Here is a 19,393-nt window from a genome sequence, read left to right on the forward strand (position 1 = left end):
GGCACCTGGGTGGCTCAGCCGGTTAAGCAGCTGCCTTCGGCTCAGGTCATGATCTCAGGGTCCTGGGATCGAGCCCCAACATCGGGCTCCCTGCTCAGCAGGGAGTCTGCTTCTCCTTCTCCCCCTTTCCCTGCTCATGCTCTCTCTCGCTCACTCTCTCAGAAAAATAAATAAAATCTTTTTTTTAAAGAGCATTTAAATATTGGCTCATCACTTATAACAGCTGTGCCACCTAAGGCAGGATATTAATAACAGGGCAAGGTGTGTGCAGGGGAGGAGTTTATATGGGAAGTATTTGTAATATCTGTCCAATTTTTCTGTGAACCTAAAACGGTTCTAAAGAATGAAGTCTTTTACTGTGGTTAACAAACTAAAAATAAATGAATGAAAAACCAGAAGGAAATAATCAAAATGCTAACAGTACTGGTTTTTGGATGATGAGATTATGACTAATTTCTTTTTTTGTTTTTACTCTTCAAATTTTCTACATTCTCGTTTTGTCTGTTTTTCCTTATGCATCACTTTGCCAACCAGGTAAAACAAATGTACAGTTTTAAAATCTTGCCTGGGGGGCAGCCTGGGTGGCTCAGCGGTTTAGCGCCGCCTTTGGCCCAGGGCGTGATCCTGGAGTCCTGGGATCGAGTCCCACGTCGGGCTCCCTGCATGGATCCTGCTTCTCCCTCTGCCTGAGTCTCTGCGCCCACCCCCACCCCCCTGTCTCTCATGAATCAATAAATAAAATCTTTTTTAAAAAAAATCCAGCTACCCTACTGGAGAGTCCATGTGGGAATCACATGGAGAGGGAGATGAGCCCAAATGAGCCCAGCCTTCCAGCCACCCCTGCCAAAGAAGCAGACAAATACATGGAGCCATACTGAACTATCCAGGTCAGATCAGCCACCATCTGGATGTCCTGAAGGAAGGACCTCAGTTGACTCCACATAGAGAATCACTCAGCTAAGCCCTGCCTAAATTCCCAACTCAAAAATCGTGAAATACGATAAAATGGTTGATTCAGTCACTAAGCTTTGGGGTAGTTCATTATGAAATAATAGATCACTAGAACAGCTCTTAATAAATGTTTGTTGCACTACAAAAGAAATAAATGTTTGTTGCTGGATGGATGGATGGATGGATGGATGGATGGATGGATGGATGGACAGATGGATGAAGGACCGTTGTATTTCCTAGAGAAATGATGCCCAGAGAGCTAAAGAAAGTTGTCAAAGCTACCACGGTGCATGTTTGTCATTCACCCTCCTCCTCCAGGATCTGAACCTCCTCCTTCTTTTGGAGAATCCCCTCCCATCTGAATGTGGCTGGAATACAAGAGTCTACGTCGGAAGTAGGTTACTTCATTTGTTAACTACATCCAGGACTGCTGTGAGAAGTCTGCTGTCATCTGACTCTTGCTCCTTTAAAAGATGGTTTCTTTCTCTCTAGCAGCTTTTAGACTTTGCTATATGAAACTTAAATGCTCTAAAATTGGTCTAGGTATGGGTTTTTCTGTGTCTCTCTGTGTGGTACACCACAAATCTAGTCAATCTGAGAACTTTTGAAGTTCTTTAATTCTGGGAAATGTACCTCCATCATTTCCCCAAACATTTCCTGTATTTGGTTTTTAGTTTTCTCTTTCTCTGGGACTTCTGTGATCTGGATGTTAGCATCTCTACTTCTTTCCTCTTTATATCTTAATTTTCTTTTTATATTATTGTCTCTTTCTCCTTTCTTGTTCCCTTCTGGGAAAGTTCCCTTAACCTTATCTAGTTCATCCTTCAACCATATTTATCCTACTAATTATCTTATATATTGTGTTCTTTATTTCAACTATTGTATTTTAATACTTACTAGTTCCACTTAATTCTTCCTATGATCTCCTATGCTAGTTTCAAGTTACTAATATAGGGGCGCCTGGATGGCTCACTGGTTGAGCAGTCTGCCTTGGGCTCAGGTCATGATCCCGGAGTCCTGAGATCAAGTCCCACATTGGGATCCCCACTGGGAGCCTGCTTCTCCCTCCGCTTATGTCTCTGCCTTTCTCTGTCTCTCAGGAATAAATAAATAAAGTCTAAAAAAAAATCACTTATATATTCTCATTTTCTTTAGGATATTTATCTCAAGCTCATTTTATACCCTCATTCTGTTTTCTAATATTTTTGCTTGCACAGTACGTATTCTCCAATTTAGGGTACTTTCTGTCCTTTGAGCCTGTACTGAAAGGGGGAATCAGCTCCTCTCTGATACTGCACATTAGAAAAAGAGTTTAAGGAAAGGGAGGTGATGCACCCAAGCACTAGAATCATTGCTCCTATTCTCATTTGCAACACCTTTATCAAGAAGCACTATGGAGGCAGGTAGTTTGTTCATAATTTTTAAAATCTATGTTTCTTTCTTGCTTTTGTAGTTTTTTCAGTATTGATCTGGGGACAGGAGCTGCAGCCATGTCAGTTGGGCAATTGTCAGGAAGTACAGATTCCAAATAAATAATTAATTTCAACTAAAAGGACAAAGAGAAAAAGAGGAACTCACATGTGAAGCAAAATTGGTTCCCAGCTTGTGGAGGGCCTGGATTGTTGGCTTTGAGTGTCCCTCCTATCGTCTTTGCCATATAGTCACCCAGTGGTCCTATAGCTGACCTGCAGAAGCAGGTAAGCTGGCCACAAAGCAGTGGCATCTAGGGTCTTGGCCTCAGGCGATCCTGTCACATTTGTGTTTGAAGTTCCTGCAGCACTCAGAGGTGGATTCAAAATTGCCTAAGACCTATCTTCTTTGGTTATTTCAAACATGTACCAAAATGGCCAGAGCAAGTAGGAAGAGAAGGTGGACTGTCAGCTTCAGAGTGGACTTCACCAAGGAAAGCCCAGATTGGCTGCTGCCACTGTAGCGGTGATGGGCCAGGTGGACAGGGACAGGACACAGAGTTTCCGGTTACACAGAACAGCAGGTCTCAGAAACAATAGGGCCTTGTTCTGTACCACTTACTGAGAAGTGTCCTCGATGTCTCTTTGCTCTGAGAAAGTCATTTCCTTGGTAACAAAGGCATGTCCTTGTGTGCTGTGCTGGGAGTCTACAGCAAAAGGCCAAGGCCATGGCGTGTATGCGCATTGCACTGAGCTCTTGAAACAGTTTTTTTTGCAGATGCTTATATATCAATAAACTACCTTTTAACCCTGTTTCCTTAAAGAGCTCAGAGTTATAATTTTCTCTAACTCATAGTCCATAAGTTAGAAAGAATCAGAGTGACAAATCTTTTGAATGTCAGCATCTGAGCCTAACTAACACCTGAATGTTTCAGCTTCATCCCCACTGGTCAGACTCAAAATCTTACTAGCCATTCCTCTCAATGCCATTGAAGATTCCTGTTCCTGATCCTGAATTCCACATCATACTTACAATTTTTTTTTTATAAGAGAGAGAGAGAGAGCACACGAGATTGCATGCATGCATGTGCGGGGTAGGAGGAGTAGGGGAGCAAGCGGCAGGGGACAAGGAGAGAAAGAATCTTAAGCAGGCTCCACACCCAGCATGGAGCCCAACGCAGAGGTGTGTCCCAAGACCTAGAGATCATGACCTGAGCCAAAATCAAGAGTTGTATGCTTAACGTATCCTAAGCCACACAGGCACCTCATACTTACAAATTTGAAATTTGAGTTAGAAGCATTCTGTCATCTAAAGTCTATGCATTATTATTCATGTACACTCTTACAGAGATATAATTAAGATATCTCAGTGATATGTTGTTATACACAAGACACCAGTTGAGTGAATAAGATATAATATTTGTCACATAGCAGCACTTTACATACACTAATTTATTTGTGCCTATCAACAGACCATCAAAGGTAAGGGGCAACTGGCTGGCTCAGTGAGCATGTGACTCTTTTTTTTCTTTTTAAGATTTATTTTTTAATTTAATTTTTTTAAAAAGATTTTATTTATTTTTTATGAGAGACACAGAGAGAGGCAGAGACATAGGCAGAGGGAGAGGCAGGCTTCATGCAGGGAGCCCGATGTAGGACTGACTCCCAGGACCCTGGGAATCACACCCTGAGCCAAAGGCAGACACTCAACCACTGAGCCACCCAGGCATCCCAAGATTTATTTATTTGAAAGAGAAATAGCATGCCCACACACATGAGCAGACAGAGGCAGAGGGAGAGGAAGAGAGTCTCAAGTAGACTCCCCACTAAGTGTGGAGCCTAATGCAGGGCTTGATCCCACAATCCTGTTATCATGACTTAAGGTGAAACAAGAGTCAGAAACTCAACCAACTCAGCCACCCAAGTACCTTGAGCATGTGACGTGTCATCTAGAGGTTGTAAATTAAAGCCCCAAGTTGGATGTAGAGATTAGAGATTACTTAAAAATAAAATCTTTTAAAAATGTTTTTACAAAGAAGACCATCAAAGGTAATAAATAAGTGGAGAAGAGATGGAGAGATGGATGGACGAATGGATGAGTAGATAAAAATAAAAGTTAAGTCTATTGATTTGCCAGACAAAGGAACACAGTCTAGTGAAAAAAATTCACTAAGTAAGAGTTCACTGATAGGAAAAAGAGTATTTAAAGTCCTGGGGTAGGGAGCTGTTCATGTGGTTCTTGCTAAATAAGGACTGAAATCTAATACCCTGGAGAGGACATAAGGAGTCCACGGGGTTTAAACCCCACAATTGGCTAAAACAAACCTTACTGCTCATTATTTAGGAAAGGCTTCCGTTAGGAGCACTAAGAAGAATCTAGGGTTTCAGGGTCAATACAAGGTCACGGTGCTTTATCAGCTCCAGCTGGCCTTTGGTGACAAAGACATCGTCATTGTGATCCCTTCTGGGCAAGCACTGCTATAAGCAGAAAATTTCCCTTTACATTCGTCACCACAGCCTTTAATAGAGTGCAGGTATTCTTAACCCCACTTTACAGAGCAGTAGATGAAGACACAGGAAATGTTAAGTAATCTGCCCAAGGTCAAGATAGAATTTGAACCTGAGCAGGGGAGTTCAGAGCCCACCCTTGAACCTGATCAGGGGAGTTCAAAGCCTACCCTCGTAACCCTTCAACTGCTGAGCACAGGTCTAAAATCAATATCGATATATGTTGCTTATTTAAAATAATTCAAGCTATTTAAATTATATTTATCAAACTTATTTCCCCATTTCTCCTAAATTAAGTGGACAAATAGTCAAAGAGTACCACAATTAGTACTACAACTACACACTAGGTTTAACTTGAGATCTGCCTTTAACCTTGGCAAACTGCTTTGTACATGTTGAATATTTTATGAAGAAAAGATGCAAAAGTGAAGCATCTCTTGGAGTTAGGGAAAAGCTACATTGTTTTTTCTCATTTGGGGAGATTGATTTAATTTTGAGAAATGGGCAATCTCTGATAAATCTGACAACTGAGAAAGTGGGCTAAGCGGCCTAGTGGAGTTTTTTAACTCCAAAGGAGTATCACCCAAAATAATGTAATGTGACTTTCACCTCACCAGTGAAAACTGATAAAAAGGCAATTCCAAAAGAGAAGTTCCCAAATTTTAAAGATCAGTGATATGGCATTGGAATACATGAACTACCTCCCAAGATGATTATTTTAACAATAATTATTAGGTGTACATATGTCAGTGTGTTTATTGCAAAACTCTGTATGATACAGCATAAGTGATACCTCATATGTACCCCAAATTTAAACATACAGACAACTGCATGGCTTCCCTTCTTGCCAATCCTATGGGTTACAAACCCAAATATAGAGTGTAGAGTAAGATTTCATTAGGAGAAAGAGTTCTGGGGCCAAGAAAACCATAAGTACAGGACTATGGCATCTTTGAGGCTTTTTACAACACAAAGATTCTCAAATTCAGTATTTCAAAAGAGCTTCTGGCAGCTTGAATTATTTTTCAGCAATGAATTCATGCTGAATCAGCTATATTCTTTCTCTAAATTTCTCTTGTAAGTGATGATAATCATTTATAGGCTGGTATTAAGAATCTTGTCACTGAGAACTCTTTCCTTACACTCATTAGCACTGAGCTCCAGGCAACTGAATTAATTAGCTTGGAAAGTACCTTGGACTCCCACTTCACCAGGATGCAAATAACCAGAGAGCTCAGAAAACCAGATTTATTTTCTGCACACTGCTTTTCTAGAAGGAAGTGAAAAATGACAATATTATGACTATTGCTAATACTGTTACTACTAATAATCATAATAATAGCTACTATAATTGATAAATACTACTAAAGACTTCACATTTAGTTTTCTTCTTTATTTGGATTTGTAACGTGTTACTTGCCAGAATGTACAGGGTATAGAAGAAAACACAGCATCAACAAATTAAATGTGTGTGTGTGTGTGTGTGTGTGTGTGTGTTTTTCTTTCGATTCCTTTCCCCAGTCCCTTGGTCTCTCTCCCCAGAGACCACCACAATGATTAGTCCAGGATAACAAAACAAGTATGTATTGCTATCCCGTCAATCATATATATACATATATATGCATTAAAATATGTATAGTATACATGTATGTGTATATGTATTTCCATACACGAATATTTTTCCTGTGTTTCCCATGTGAAATATAGTATTCCAGTGATGTCTTCTTTCTTTTAATATCTCTTAGTCAGTTCTTTTATTTTTTTTTCCTGGTAAGATTTATTTATTTATTTATTTATTTATTCATTTATTTACTTATTTTTAAAGATTTTATTTATTCATGAAAGACAGAGAGAGAGAGAGAGAGAGAGAGAGGCAGAGACATAGGCAGAGGGAGAAGCAGACTCCGTGCAAGAAGCCCAACACAGGACTCGATCCCCAGTCTCCAGGATCACGCCCTGGACGGAAGGCAGGGGCCAAACCACTGAACCACCCAGGGATCCCCTATTTATTTATTTTAGAGAGAGAGCGAGAGCGAGCAAGCATGTGAGCAGGGGCAGGGAAGGGGCAGAAGGAGAGAGGATCTAAGTAGACTCCTCAATGAACACATAGCCTGACGTAGGGCTTGATCCCAAGACCCATGAGATCAGGACCTGAGCTGAAACCAAGCCAGTTCTTTATGTCAGCCTCTTTCTTTTAATGGTTGCATGGTATATTATTTCTGGGTGTATACGTTTTTAGAAAATAGAAACTTAGATGTGATAAAAGGTTTTTTATAGATTTTTTCCAATCTGTTACATTTATAGCACTCTATCATAATAACTAGTGTGCTTTATGATGACACTCATCCGTGTTGGAATCATTAAGAAAAAAACTAAAATTATGTTTATGTTGGTATAGTCTAGTATGTTTATTGTAATTTTGCTTAAAATCATATTCCCCGTAGTATTCAAAGATCTGAATACTATTCAGCCTACTATCCAACTATCCACCCGTTGGAAAGAGCTCTGCTAGTCCTTCAGCACACACACTCTTCCTCACTCCCCACTAGATGGTGCTCACACACTAATGTCTCTACCTCAGCCTCTACCCTTTCACTCTACACACTGTCCTAGGTTAGGCCGGATGCTGGACAAGGCCAGACTTGAATGAAATTGCACCATGTGAAGTATGTTTCTAAGCCCAGTAAAATGTCCCTAGATCCACAGAGTAAGGACGAGAGAGGTAAGGCGCTCCAGTCAGAAAAGCAGAAGTCTACTCACAGTGGTGAGGAAATGACTAAGGCGGGTGGGGTACAAGTGACTGGCCTGGTGTTTTCCTCCTGGTGATGCTTCCAGTAGTAGCCTAATCTCCCACTCCGGGGACTGGCCCTGTGATGCTGAAAGGCCAGTACCCAGCTCACAGAGACATCCTCCACGACCTTCCTACTACCTCAGCCTGGCCAGCACGTGCACTGGGGAAAGAGGGTCTGGGCAAAGGACCAGTGTGGGGGCCTCCTGCCTGCTGGCCCTGCTTCCCCCTGGTATGTGCCCTGGGGTAGCAGCTCGGCTTCTGCTAGTACAGGCAACTTGCCACAAAGGGCAAAACTCCAGACTTCCCCAGGCTATGAACAAAGCTCCTCTCCCCATTTCCTGGAGTTCTTTCCACTCCATTCAGTTTCTGAAGTAACTTTTGAGCCACTTCCCAAAAGAAACACAAGATATACCGGCTTCACAAAGAGACAAATCCCCATCTCTAGGTCAGTTTATAAACATGGGCCAGCGTGCGTGTGGCGTGCTCCCAAATGCTACAGTACCCACAGAAAGTGTGCCATCGTAGCGCCAAACTGTCGTGGTGCTTCGAATGACCAAAGTGTCATGTCTAGAGCTGAAAAGACCTTGGCAAACATCTGGGGGCCCCAGAGGGCATTCCAAAAGTCCCTAGAGCCCTAGGCCTTCAAGAAGTTACATCAGGGGAATCCCTGGGTGGCTCAGTGGCTTAGTGCCTGCCTTTGGCCCAGAGCATGATCCTGGAGTCCCAGGATCAAGTCCCATGTCGGGCTTCTGTGTGGAGCCTGCTTCTCCCTCTGCCTGTGTCTCTGCCTCTGTGTGTGTGTGTATGTGTGTGTGTCTCATGAATAAATAAATAAAATCTTAAAAAAAAAAAAAAGTTACATCAGGATCCCCCTGTGAGGCTGAGCTCTGCACAAGCTATGTTTGAACCAAAAACCCTTCCAGTTGTTTCTGTTATTTTTCAGCTGGAACACCACTGGTCTAATCCAAACTGTTCGCTTTACAAATGAGAACCCTGAAGCCGTCTGGGGACTTTCCCTAAGACACACACAGTGGAGACCAGTTTGAATATGATAAAGAAGGAAGAACAAGCAACGAGAAAGAACCACATTTCAACTGGCCAGTGGATTAGAAAAGAATATTTGTCAAGCCAGGGGAACCTAACAGCAGTGTTATATTTGCTTCTCAGGTTCAATTAAGAGATACACTTCCTCTTACCGGAGACACAGATGTGGAGCAAGACATATTTCATACTTACTAAACCCCAAGCCCACACCCACTGAAAAGTAACAGAATACTCATATCATTGCCCAGATGCATTTTTTTTTTCTTTTCCATCTCCTCGCTCACTCTCTCAAAGCCATTTCCTACTCTTTGTCAAAACAGAGTCAAGAAAGAGGCAACACTCCCTCCTGCGAGCCTGATCCAAGTCTGATCAAGGCCTGGATCCAGACTTGGCAGTGGAAACACTGGTAGATGTTGGCCAAAAAAAAATCCTCTCTGTCAACTTTTTTTTTTCTCTTTCTCACCAGCTTCTGTTTCCCCTTATTCTACAAATGTGAAATCCATTTCGGACTAGCCTCAGGAACTTGAGTCAAGAGGGGAGTTGGGAAAACCAAAGCAAGCATGAAAGATCAAGTCTTAAAAGTGGTGGGAAATTATCCAGGTCACAAGGAAGAGGACCCTATTGCTTTCCTACTGCCCTGGTGAAGAGGAAACAAGAGGTGCCCTCTCACTTCCCTGCTGTATTCAGGTGAAGGAAGCCCATCTCAAACCAAGTTAAGCAAAAAAGGGCACCGATTAACCCAGGCAATGGAAAGGTCCAGAGGCGGATCATGCTTAACCAGAGGCAGGGGTTCAAGTAACAACAACACCAACAACAACACCAATAAACAGGTATCTATTTCTCCCTCCTTTGTGTGCACTTTATTCTTGCCACCACCTCATCCTCACTTGGACTTTCCGAAAGGGAAGGCCACATGTCAACAGTTGCGGCCATACAAATGTAAAGCCTCTCAGGAAGAGAACACCCGTGTCCTACTGGCTCCCAGTACAGAGAATTGCACCTCCCTGGCTTGGATGGTATCGTGCACCTGTCTTTGAACACACTGGTTTGGTTCCAATGGGCCAGCCTGGGTCACACGCCCACCCCTGGCATTGGGATTTGAGAACTAACCAGAGGTCACATCCTACAGGAACGGAGTTGGAAAGGACAGAAGCCAAAGGGCCAAGGGTCACTCTCCTAAAGGGAAAGACAGGTTCTGGTGCTGGAAGAAGAGACATGGGGCAGCCAAAAACCCTACCCACGCCCAGGGCTGCTGCTGTCAGTGCTGACAGATCTGCGCCCCCGGGACCTCTGGCAGTCTGGGGGTCAGGCTGACAGCAGGAGCTGTCAGGTGAGCTCCCAGGCCACTCAATTATGTGCTCGGCAAACAAATGTTCGTTTGCAGTAAGTTCTGAACTCGGACTGAGCTCACGCAGGGAGTGCTAATTGGGTAAAGTGGCTTCCAGGAGCCCCTGTGTCAGGAAGTGCCGCAGGCTGACCAAGGCCCCAGGGGCTGTATTTTGAGCCTTGGCTGATTATCAGCTATTTTTTCTTCCTTCCTGCAGACCCTGGGTCACCAGCTGCTTTGTTTTTCTGTCTACTTTGTTTCCTGGAGTTTTTCTTCTCCTCCTAAGTTTGAGGAGGCCTAGAACATCCCTTCCAGCTACTGTTGATACTCTTGAAAACTTGGAACAAAAAAAAATTTTTTTAAGAGTTTTTTAAATTTATTTCAGAGACAGAGAGAGCATGAGTGGAGCAGGAAGAGAGGCAGAGGGAGAGGGAGAAGACTCCCCACTTCCCTACTGAGCAAGGAGCCCGATGCGGGGCTTGATCCCAGGACCCCAGGATCATGACCCGAGCTGAAGGCAGATGCCCAACTGACTGAGCCACCCAGGTGCCCCCAAATTTTCTCCTTCATTAGAGACATACTGAGGACTGGGGATATTCCAAAGACTCAGAAGTCTCCCAGTTTTCTTATGTTCACTATTCCTGATCATCAACCTTTTCAGGTTCCTAACCTTAAGGAGTTCCTGAACCTTCATGACTTCTGTGTCTCCTCTTACATGCACGAAGTGGAACCCCCAGAATCTCTCTCCCGCCCCCACATATGAGCGCTCCTTCATCATGTCATGTAATCCTCCTCTCCTCTGAGGGAGGTTCCCATCTTATGCAATCTAATATCATCCATCAAAGAGGACACCGGGGGCTGGAGAGATGAAGTCGCCTACTTGAATTCACATGACCAATTAGCGACAGCAAGGGACTGAAACCAGGTCAGCCTGACCCTGAAGGCCCGATCTTGACCATGACAAGCTGTCTTCCATGGAGCTCTGCTTCAGAAAGCCCTTTTTCAGCATGGAGGCCTGAGGGCACAGAGTAACAGACCAAACAGGGGGCTACTGGAGCCCCCAGACTCAAGAGTGCCATCTCCACCTCCAGTGGTCGCGGGGATGAGTGATCTCAATCTCCATGTCTGACGGTGCTCCCCTTCCCCACAGCTAACAGCCAGAAGTGGTTATCACAATAGGGGTTTTCTCCCTGTGTTACCCCAGCTGGGGCCTCACCAGAATCACCTCTGCTTGACATAGTTGAGTGTTTCTCAACCTTAATTCATCCATGTACCCTTCTGATGAGTGCAACATTCTTACCACTGTCCCAACATCTGGATTGGTCCCCAGTGGTTTCTTCCCTTCCATTCTGTCTTTCGCATCACTCCATCTCTGAACTTTTTTTTTTTTTTTTTTAAGATTTTATGTATTTATTCATGAGAGAAACAGAGAGGCAGAAACACAGGCAGAGGGAGAAGCAGGCTCCACACAGGGAGCCCGATGCATTACTCGATCCCAGGACCCCAGGATCATGCCCTGAGCAGAAGGCAGGCACTCAACCGCTGAGCCACCCGGGCGCCCTTGAACTTCACTGCACTTCACTGCCTGTGGCTTGAATTGCAAGAGAAATCCCCTTTTATTTTCTCCATGTATAAAAATATTGTGTGATAGATTTTTAGAATATGCCCACCGACACCTAAAATATTTAACAGCTCAGATGGCATGAGCCCCAGCCAATTAGAATTACTGTGGCTCTTCCCAGCACACTGCCGACTACCACCAGAACACTTGCCCATCCAGCCAGGGGTCCCTGCGGTACTTCCTGAGGGCCTCTCTCCCACCATCACAGATAAGGATAACTGAAGTAGGTCCTAGTGTTTCTGCAAATGTTGCCACAAAACTCCACCAGCTAAGGAAGAAGCAAAAATGGAGGTTGCATAATTCTCTTTTCTTTTACATAAAACTTCCTTCCTGACCCATTTCTTCTTATACAATGGAAGAGAATTTTGAACCATGAGCAACAACAGCCAAGTGGGCCACCGGGTGTCAGAACGAGGATCTATTGTCTCTCAAGTTTCTATCAGGTGGCATCGCCCTACTACTCATCTCAAAATCCAACAATTAGGAAACTTAGCAGGTACCTATCCAGCAGCCACCCACTTAGTCCTCCCAAAGGAAGCTTTTGAAGTCATAAGGGCGTGGGGCACTTGGTTTCATAATCCATGAACATTGACCCAGTCCTGGAAGAAGCAGCCAACACCCAAGCCTGAATACTTCTGCTCCTGCTTTCATTAGACGAGGAGTGTACTGACATGGCAGGGAACTTAGGGGCCCGGGCCCCTCCTGAGAACACAGCTCCCAGTGTAGAGCCTTCAGGTCACATCAGAAGTGAGGAGCACCGCTCGGCCCAGTAACACAGAAGGGCCCCAAAGAGAGAGGAAGAAGCTGAAGGAAGGTAAAAAGTTTTATGGATATGATGCAGTCACTGAAAGGATTTATTGTTAAGTGCATGTGAAGACCCCTCTGATGATTCCCAGAAATAAGTGGAAGGTTTTCACAAGGACCACTTCTACAACTGGAAGATTCAGAGAGGAGGAAAAAAAAAAAAAACCCCACAAATAAGAACAGTGAAACGGATGCTATATTTTGGTTCACAAAAAAATAAGGCATATACTGTTTAATCAAATCGTGTGGAGAAAAAAAAAATTGTGTGGAGAGCCTGTGGGTCAGCGTTACCCAGAATGTAAAGGTGAGCTTCCATCCGACTAGTCCTCCTACAAGCACGTTAGAAGTAAGTTAAGCTATTTCTAGGATTCTGAAGAAGCAGAAAACTGAGCAATCGGCTCTTGAGATCTCTTTAGGATCACTTCAAATCTCCAGCACCTGAGCTGAAAAAGCCCCAGAGCTCCCCAGTATCAACAATTTCTGGGGGATCCCTGGGTGGCGCAGCGGTTTGGCGCCTGCCTTTGGCCTAGGGTGCGATCCTGGAGACCCGGGATCGAGTCCCACGTTGGGCTCCCGGTGCATGGAGCCCGCTTCTCCCTCTGCCTGTGTCTCCGCCTCTCTCTCTCTCACTGTGTCCCTATCATAAATAAATAAAAATTTTAAAAAATTAAAAAAAAAACAATTTCTGGATTTAATCACTCTTGGTGCTCTGAGTGCCAGCTCCTGAGTGCCCTCCAGCCATGCGTGCGACACCCCGCCTCCCTCTCAGTTCTGGGAGAGAACCCACTGGAGGGACAAAGAAATGGATCCTAAGAGTACAGGCCGGCTGAAACAACCCAAAGCTCCAACCACAGGAGCTGGGTGGAGCTTTGGTTACGTGCGCTATGGTATGTCCACTAAATGGAGTACTAAGTAGCGTATATAAAGATGAGCCAGAGAGGCAGAGATGGGTTGTCACCTAATGGAAGCCAGGGTAGGAAGGTGAGCACAAAGGCTACTGTTAAAAAATACGTGAACTACTATCACCAGATACATGGTTGCCTTTGGAGGAGGAACATGAGGTGAGGGGTCAAGAGTAGGAGGAAGTGGGATCCCTGGGTGGCGCAGCGGTTTGGCGCCTGCCTTTGGCCCAGGGCGCGATCCTGGAGACCCGGGATCGAATCCCACGTCGGGCTCCCGGTGCATGGAGCCTGCTTCTCCCTGCCTGTGTCTCTGCCTCTCTCTCTCTCTCTGTATGACTATCATAAATAAATAAAAATTAAAAAAAAAAAAGAGTAGGAGGAAGTGTGTCTTTATAAAGGATTTTGGGTAGCAGTGATCCAGAGTCACTCTGACACATTTCTAAGGAGGAAGAAGGGAGAGGAGAAGCTGCCCACACAAAACCATTAGGGAACCAGTTTCAGCTTCACTGAAGATGCCCCAGAGGAGGCCGAGGTGGGCTTCACATCCACACCCCGAGGAACCCGCAGAGATGTCTGGTCCCGCAGTCTCTTCAGCACCGGCTCCCAGGAGCTCCTAAGCTGGCCTCCCCCAACCACACGGTTGGCTCTGCGGGCTCAGCGCATGCCTTCTCCTTTCTCCACACACCGAACTTCAATCCCCCCCGCCTTTAAAGCCATTAGATGGAAACTTTCGTCTTCAGCGACCTCCCAGTAAACTAGTAAATCTCTGTGTGTGGTGGGTATCATTCCGCTACCCTGGAGCCTAAGAACTGCCACATTGATTAGTTGTTCCACAGAAAATGGAATCTGTCTGAACCCAGCCACCCTGCCCCCGTCCCTCCTTGGGATCATCGGAGAACTCTAGAGTTCTAAAGTTTCTGGGATGCAGGAACATTGAGCAGGGCCCCTAGAGGCATCATGGTAGCCATCCCCATCTCCCCGCCCAGCGTCCTGGTCCCGGCTCCACCTGCAGGCTCCTCTGGTGGCTTCACCACCTCCAGGCCATGTCAGGCCCAGGGCATTCCCCCTTGGCGCCCAGACCTCACCCCAAGGACTCTACCACTTCTTGCACTTGCTTCATCCTGGGTGTATCACAGGTCAGGATGCTGGATGGTGAGGGGCACACAGGTCCTCAGGATTCAAGACCTGCCACCTCCTCTCTGCCATCAGAGCCAGGCCACTCCCTTCCCTTCAGAATGCACTTCCCATCCCCTTTTTACAGCTCCTTGCATTCCAGAACGAATATTTCCAACTTAAAACACAATAGAACAGAACACTGCCCCCTCCCTTGTTATCACAGGGCACGATAATCTGAACCTCAGAACACACGGCCCATTTGTCCTGCCTGGGATGGGGAGGGAGAAGTCACCCACACCACAGAAAACCTCCCCGTGGTCATTATCAACTCACTACTCTGTTACACCCTCCCCTCAATAAATCTTTGTGTTTTATAAAGGGGACGTATTTTCCATAAATAAATAGGGATATTTTCAAAGGGAAGGAAGGGTACTTCTTAGCCAGGATAGCCGAAATCCATTTTCCTAGATTTATGGAGAGTAATTGTCACAGTAAAAGAGCACCTCCCAGAAACAGCGCCCCCAGAGTAGAGAGGCTTGCGGAGGTTTGGCAGTGAGGCTGGGTACGAAGAGCATCCTCGGGCCTCCTGGCCAGGACAGACCTCTGAGAGGGTCTTCCTCTGACGGAGGAAGGTCTTCGGTGGGAGCACAAACCCAAGGGGTCAATTAATCCAGAGTGGGACCCAGGCTGGTATTTTTAAAGCTCCTCAGGTGCATCCCATGTCCAGACGGGACTGAGAGCTGGTCCCATGCGGCCTGAGCCTATAAATTTCGTCAGTGCTACAAACTGGCTTCTAAGTCCCAACCTGTATCACCGTAGCGTGTCCTCAAATAAACTTGCTCTGCATGTTCTCTGCGTATTCAAGCTCCACACAGTCTCCAGAAAAATACGTTTATTATTATTTTTTAAAGATTTTATTAATGTAGTTGAGAGAGGGAGGAGGACAGAAGCAGAGGGAGAAGCAGACTCCCACTGAGCGGGGAGGCCTACTTGGGGCTCAATCCCAGGACCCTGAGATCATGATCTGAGCCCGAGGCAGATGCTTAACTGACTGAGCCACCAGGTGCCCCTAGACCAACACATTTGGATGCCGATGTCCCCTTTTAGCGTCAGGGCTCTTCCTGCTCCTGGGTCACCCCGCAGTAACAGGTATCGGAAGCGGAGCCCCCAGTCACCCTCACCCACTGATTGACAGAGACTCTCTGGCCCAGCCTGCTAGCCCCGTGGCTGCGAAGTGGGGGACTTGGGCCTGGGCCATTCCCTCTGTCCGTTAGGCCCCTCTGTCGGTCAGCTCCCAGCAGAGGCAGGGTTACTAAATGTGGGCTGTGTCCCCTCATGTCTGTACTACCACCTTCTGGGTCTCTGGGTTCCCAGGAGGGTATTGAGAGTGACTATGCAACTTTCATTTTTGGTCCTTATTATTTCTTCTCTTTTTTTTTTTTTTAAGATTTTATTTAGTTATTCCTGAGTCACACACACACACACACACACACACACACAGAGAGAGAGAGAGAGATTGAGAGAGGCAGAGGGAGAAGCAGGCTCCATGCAGGTAGCCTGAGGTGGGACTCGACCCCGGGACTCCAGGATCACGCCCTGAGCCAAAGGCAGATGCTGAACCACTGAGCCACCCAGGTGCCCCTGTTTCTTTTTTTTTTTTTTTCTTACATAAGTAAGACATGAATACAGTGTTTCATTTGTTTCAAATACTATAGAAGACTACAGAGCAATGCTGAAATCCGGCACCATCCCTCCCACGGCCACTTTCCTCCCCAGAGGCCACACTGCCCACCACTTGCAAGGCCCCTTTCTAGGCACTGATGTCATATGTAGTACATGGATCCATGCACCTATGTCACTTTTTATTTCTCATTTTATAGATATTATTTTGCAACGTTTAAGACTTGATTTTAACTTGGTTTTTCACTTGGAAACCTTTCACGTTATGTTGTATGGACGGGGGAGCTCATCCACATACACGCATACACATCACACACGCTCGCATAGATACCCTCATAGCCTACATTGTGACCTTCACACAAAAGATACTGTCCTGCATACGTGATTCTGCAGTTTGATTTTTCAGACCCTAGAAACCTCAGCACAGACATAGCTCCCTCATTATTAACAGCTGCATCCTGTTCCATCATTTGGATGCGCCAAAATGTATTAACCAGAAGCCCACTGAAGAACATTCTTACTCCACACACACCTGTCACCTGTCTTCGGTGGAGCCTCACGTTTTGTGGAGGAATCACAAAACCAGCGGTTGCCGTGTGGAGACAGGACGCAGGGCCCAAGGGGGTGGAGGGAGGGCCCCTGGGCAGCTGTTTCCACTTGATTCACCTAGAGATTTTGCTCTATAGTTCCTGTCAGCTCAGATCTTTATTTTCCAGCTTCAGCTCCTTTCAGGTTTATCTCAAGCACCTCCGGGCCAGTCACTCCCAGTGGCAGCTCCACACGCCTGTGCCTAGCGGTCGTCTCCGGGTGGGCCCAGCTGTCCTTTCCCCCACAGGTGCTCTGTCCCTGTGATTCACTGCCTGTCAGCATCTCATCTCAGGTGGAAGGAATGGTTTTTGCAACCGGTTGCACCTGGACGTAGCCTCTACTTCCATAGAAGGCAGGTGCTGTACAATTAATTGATAATCTGAGATCAGGAATTTAAGGTTTGGATGCACTGGTAACTCCTTGACCTAGGCGGTTTGCTTTCCTCTAGTACGGCCTCCCCGGGCAAACAGTCCTCGGACCTCAGTTAGTTGTAGGGTCAGTACAGCCAAAGTAAAGTTGTGTTTCCCAAGAAAGGCTTGAAATGGCTTTTAACTTTATTATTTTGTTTCAGCTGCTCCTATTTGGTCACAGAGTCAACTATCCACCAACTGTTTGCCTAGGAGCCTGAATTTCCTGTCATTGAGCATAACTTTTTTTTTTTTTTTAATGTTTTAAATCCCTGCTACTGAACTAGATTCTCATCTTCATTTGGCCCTCAATTCATCCCATTCCGCTCTTTTGTGATCTTCTCCTGCCTACCCCTGCCTCCTCTCCAGCCTGGAGCCCATGCCTGGCTGTTTCAGCCACGTGTCAGAGTCTAGAGTCCCCTGTCCCTCGGGCTCTCACTGTGCCTCCTGGGCTTGCCCGGAAGCACCCCCCACGTCTGTCCCTACCACCCAGGCATTCATCCTGAAGATGTGCCCCTCCTTCTCCCCAAGGTCAACCCCACTGCCTGCCCTCTGTCCCCTGCCCTCAGTTCTAGTCTGTGACCTTGCTCCATCAGCCACCCTCTTTTTCACTTATATTTCCCCCCTTCAACTGCTTGCTTTCTCTGCAAAAACAAATCTTAAAAATGTCCTCAAGGCTCCCTCATACTAAAGACTTTTCTCAACCCTGCTATTTCCTTAAACTATCGCCCTATTGTCACTTCCCCTTCTGCCGAAGTTCTTTAGAGGTTAGTCTGCACTGTTTTTCTCCACTTCCTTACTGCCAATCACTACTCTACATAAGTAACAAATGAAGCACAAAAGCAATACCCGCACATGGTACAGATTCAGTGAAGAAGGTATGGCATGGAAAATAAAGCCTGTGTCCAGGAGGGAGAGATGAATGAGCAGAGCACAGAGGATTCTTAGGGCAGGGAAACTACTCTGCATGGTGGATATAAGTCATTACGCATCTGTTCAAACCCACAGAACGTATAACATCAAGAGAAAACCCTAATGTAAACTATGGGCTTTGGGTGATTATGACTTGTTTATGGAAGTTCCCCGGTTGTAACACGTCTCACTCCGGTGGGGGATGTTGATAATGCCCAGGTTGCGCGTATGTAAGGGCAGGGAGTATATGTAAGAAATCTCTGTACCTTCCACTCACTTTTTCTGTGAAATTAAAACTGCTCTTAAAAAGTAAAATATAGTTTAAGGGGCACCTTAAACTATAAGGGGTGGCTCAGTCTGTTACGCATCTGCTTTCAGCTCAGGTCATGATCTCGGGGTCCTGGGATTGAGCCCCATGTCCTGCTCCTTGTTCGGGGAGGGGTATGCTTCTCCCTCTCCCTGCCTGTGTCCACTCTCTGTCTCTGTCTCTGTCTCTCAAATAACATATTTTTTAAAAAAGTAAAATCTAGTTTGAAAAACACACACCTGAAATTTATATAATGTTAAATGTTAACTATACAAAAAAAAAACCTTCTGAGGAAGTATCATAAATAAAGTAGGGCTCATAGTCAACTCTGGAGGCAGAAGGTAGAGCAAACTGGCCTTTTCCCCTTATAGATGGCACAAGGAAGCAAGGAAACAACCCTGATTCACACATATACATATATACACTCCACATGTGTACACACACACACACACACACACACACACTCATATTGCCCCATCCCTTCCAGCAGTATGCTCTGAGGATCTTTGAGCTGAAGGCTGACCATATCCTCAGTTGATCCCAAGTGAGCAGCTTACCAGAAGTCTTATCCTGACCTGCAAATGATGCTGGAGTAGTTGACTCTCAAGCCTCGCTCTGGTATGTGGGGTGAGGTCCAAGGTGCCTAGGCCTTTGTGTTGGTTCTCCATTGCAGTGCAACAAATCACCCTAAAACGTATCCACCTAAAACAACAGGCATTCTTTTATCTCATACATTTTTTGAGAGTCAGAAAGCCAGAAACAACTGGGTGGTTCTGGCTCAGGGTCTGTCATAAGATTGCAGTTAAGACGTTGGCTGAATTATAGTCATCAGGGGCTCTGGGCAGGTTTGACTGGGTCTGGAGGATCTCCTTTCAAGATAGCCTATTCAATAGCTGTTGACTAGAGACCTTGGCTCTTTACCACATGGACCCCTACATGCGGCTACTTGAGTGTCCTCACACTATAGCAGCTGGCTCCCCCTAGAGTAAGAGATCCGAGGAAGAGCAAGATAGAAGCCACATAATA

This window comes from Canis lupus, chromosome 2 (genome assembly GCF_048164855.1).
Source record: "Canis lupus baileyi chromosome 2, mCanLup2.hap1, whole genome shotgun sequence".
In the NCBI taxonomy this organism is placed as follows: domain Eukaryota; kingdom Metazoa; phylum Chordata; class Mammalia; order Carnivora; family Canidae; genus Canis; species Canis lupus.